The sequence below is a fragment of the Seriola dumerili genome, unplaced genomic scaffold, assembly GCF_002260705.1.
Source record: "Seriola dumerili isolate Sdu_G_001 unplaced genomic scaffold, Sdu_1.0 BDQW01000097.1, whole genome shotgun sequence".
In the NCBI taxonomy this organism is placed as follows: Eukaryota; Metazoa; Chordata; class Actinopteri; order Carangiformes; family Carangidae; genus Seriola; species Seriola dumerili.
In genome coordinates this window covers 2,194,211-2,198,493 of record NW_019174352.1, presented here as the reverse complement: position 1 = coordinate 2,198,493, position 4,283 = coordinate 2,194,211, and positions in this window count along the sequence as shown.

Below are 4,283 nucleotides of genomic sequence, written 5' to 3'. Positions count from 1 at the left end.
TTTATTGGTTTCTTTGTTGTCGTGCAGGAATTTTTATCAAGCAACTGTGAGTGATTTTTCAATCTGGGCCTGTTAGCAGGGAATCAAACCCAGGGCACACTCATTTTGAAAACATTTGCTTTGGGCGGAATTGCTTCACTGCAAGACTTTAAGGTTGACAGTAATTACCCACGTGCCTCTGGGAAAAGAAATCTACAAGTTTCAAACGGCATTGTTTGCTGCCATTTAAAGGCAAACCAGTAAAACCAGTGGGGTCCCAATTTGAAAAGTACAAACACTGTTGCTTTTTAAAAAAGCACATTAACAGTCATGTTTAGTATGTCTGCCATATGTTAGCGCTAGATTGAAGGTATTTGTTTCTCGCTTTCTAAATTACATAACTAAAATATACACTGTAATTAAATTAAAGTATATCGAAGTATTAGGAGCAATTTTTACTAAGGTCCTGTAATAAGAGATTAGAGACCTTTCACTCTGATACCAAAACACATGTGTCCAAGAAAAGCTTGTGCGCCTCAACAATGTGCTTTATAAGGTCATCCAGGTGTCCACTTGACTGCTTTTTATAGGTAGATTCATGTTCTTAAGTTGTCAGATTGTATGACTTTTATTACACTGAGCTCCAAGGATAACTTGGGAAAAAGCGGCCTAGAATGATGTGTTGTGTGTCAGGTTGATAAGATATAAATAAATAAAAAAGTCCTTTCTAAAAATCTGGTAAATCACATCACTTCCCTTGAAGGTTCCAGCTCTCCCAGAAGGGTTTAACTATAAAATTAAATTCTTTATATCTACTTCATGCCCATATTTTATTAAAGCAAGGACACCAGAGGGAGTATGTACTTGGCCTCTGGCCTTCTGTGTATGGCCACTCCACATCTCTCATACTTTAGTGTGACCTTGAGTATGTTATTCTTTCTATGCAACATTTAGCACAGTCAGCATAAACACACACAGATTACACACAGAAGCTTAAATTTACACATACCGAATGGTAAAATTGCTCAAACATTTTTTCTTTTTTACTGTCAGTTCTGGTGTATTTACCTGTGTGAACAGTCTGTTATATCACTTCAACGATTTCATGGATAGAGAAGCTTTTTCCTTGAAAGGGATAACACTAACCCTGACCCTAGAGCTGCACCCAACAAAAATGTTTTGGTTTATGTTTAACAAACCATGAAGGAATTATTACAAATCCAGAATTATTAAGATGTATATCACTGAACAATTTCAGTTGTTCACTACTTGATTCATTTACAATAAACCTCACAAAGCCTGCTGTTTGTTGTGGTCAACCCCCACTACACCTGATTGGACGAACATCCCACTTGCTAAGCTGTAATCGGTCTTTGTGTCCAATTTTCAAACTGAGAAAACATAGCTATCTAAAAAAAATCCCTCTGTGCTATCTACCAAAACCATTTCTGAGTAGATTATGCTCATTAGTTAGACTGGCTTTGTTAAAGTGAAACCTGTTCTTAGAAAAGCTTCAGGACATCAACGATCCTGATTACTTTGATTGTATTCACATAAATTTCGTAACAACCTCATGGGCGTGATGATAAACCGTTTATCATCATCTCTTGACAATGTACCAACCAAACTTCTCTTAGAGGAGTTCCTGAATAATAGGTCTTCCTCTCCTCTTGATTGTCAACCGCTCTGTCTAATACTGTATTTCTTTCTTTTCATTTATAAACCCATTTATCCCATTTGAGGAATGTTAATGGTCAACCATGGAAACCTTTTAATGGGTTGGTATTTCAAGGGCTGGTCCAGACTGGTTCCTTGGGTATTGGACTAACAGAAAAGTAACTGTGTCCATTTCTCTGCAAACTTATTGATCAACTTTGGTGTCCCACAAGGCTCAATTATTGGGCCTGTATGTATGTATTTTCTGGAATTAGGCTCTGATTGAACAATACAAATTTTATTCATTAGTTCTTTTTCTATCCTGAATTTCAAAGTTATAAAGATTATGTTATGTTATTATTTTTAGATGTATGACCAATGCATGCCTCTACATACTTGCTAGTACCCGTGATAATACAATGAAATTAATGAGTTTTCAATAAGGTTTCAGAGCCATTAAATGGGAGAACAGAGGATGCAATTATTACCAAAATGGTCCAAAAAGTGTTGGTTATTTTGAGCAGATGCATATTGGAATAAAATCTAGTAAAAAAAAAAAGTGTTTTGTCATAGATGTTTGTCAAGTACTGATCATTTAATGCCACATTGATTTTTCATGCCATTACAGAACAGATTTGATGTACTGGAAGTTTTTGTTTGGAGAAAATCTCTACTACGAGGTCTTTTTTGATACTACCACTCGAGTTGTTGACATCAAAAATGAAATTTTCAATGGCTTGAGTATATTTTGCACAGACACTGTGTAAAATCCATCAGCTAAATATTCACACATAAGCACTTACATGTTTGTTTTGCTTGGCCAGAGGTTTGGGATTTCCATAAAATCTGCTTATCAAGAGTTTTGTGGACGCCAAGGACATACATCATGGAGACCAATGTTATGATTTCATCTTTGCTATCAGGAAACAACAGGAAGGCCATGAAAAGTCTATTGTTCATAGACATTTTACTGTACAACAAATGTGCAATTGTGTCACTGTGCATAGGCATACTGGAGCACGATTTAAAGTGCTTTAAGACATGGCATAAACAAGTCATCTGACCTCAGTCAGTAGCATGTATATAGAGGACATGAGGCTCAGCTGTTTCCCAGGGTCACAAAAGTCTCTTCCATCATGTTTAAGAAATCTCACAGGACAATAGATGGATGATACGTTCAAAGGGCACTCCCATGACTGAGAGTGATTCCATAGCCCTATAAATAATTATATCCTGGCTGATATCAAGCTCTATGACTTCAAGCCCTTGAACGTAGACTTTAGGTTTTTCCCCTGATGCTGTAAGAGGAAGTTGATAAAAGAGTCTGAGATCAGGATTTCAATGAAACAGAACAAGGAAGCATGGTTAAAAGAAAAAAACATTAAAAAAAAAAGAAAACAACCTCAGTCTAGAGTGATTACAAGTACTGGATGATACAGTAGATTATATCACCCAGAATATGTGAGAAAAAATGTTTGGCAGAAGAAAGACGAGTCATGAGTCAGTCCCCGTGGCAGCAGGTGTGTCAAAGCAGTTGTATGAACATGAATCAAGGCAGCATTAAAAAGCACACATGCACGCGGAGTAAAATCCTTCCCTTGATAAAAATGAAAACGTTATTAGCACTTTACAATCCTCTGAGTCTGAGGGGACAAAGTTGGCGAGCACAGTAGACAGGACCCCAGGGATACTGGAGATTGTATGGGGCATATCATATCCATAGCTCATTGCTGATTGAGGGCATCACTTCTGTGCAGGAAATGACCTAAGTCCCCAGGCAGCCTCCATAGAAGTGGTTCTCTGGCTTTCGTAAACATGGCCTTGAGGACTCTCTGCCGACACCATCTTTCATAACCACCGTGGTTTCTACCTCACAGCCAGGAGCTTCCGCTTTCCCATCCTTCCCCTCAGACGGCTCCCAGCTGCACAAACTGATGAAGGAAGAGCATTTAGCAACCAGACCTTTTTTTGTTTTCGTGACTGTAAGCCAGCTGAACTTGGACCACAGTGTGCTGGCTCTTTGTGCGAGTGCACTTGATGGATCAGTCCCTTATGTACCCATGAATGCGACTTGGATATGTGATCAAAAAGGGTTTTGTTTTCTATTTTTGAAAAATTTGTTTTCAGTTGTGCTTTGTCTCAGGCGAAGACAAATGTGCTTCAGTGTTTCTTCACTAATTCTGGTTTAGATAACAGTTCAGAAATTAATTGAGAGTAAACAACTCTATCTGACAAAAAGAAGTTCAAGTGGAGTCACATTTGGAAAGGGATTTAACTGTGGTTCTTGTCCAGAAATAACAATGCGTGCAACTGTAGAGTGATAGCAACAGCTTGAAAGCCTTTACTGCCAACATTACGAGCCAACGGATAGTAAACACAATGAGACAACATCACACCACTCAGACAACAGCTCAAATGTTTGTTCCTGGAGTAATCATGTAGACTATAATACAGAAATACTTAATGAAAAAAGGATTTGGGTCAGTATTCCCACTGAAGAACTACATCAAATTTGGGGGAATGTGGCCCAGTATCTGTCAACATCTGTCATAGCTGATGTGAAAGAAGCTCAGAGAGAAGCCGAATTTAAAGGCCCTGAAAACTTAATTTCTCAATCAGCTTCTTACTACGACTAATGGGATCCTACA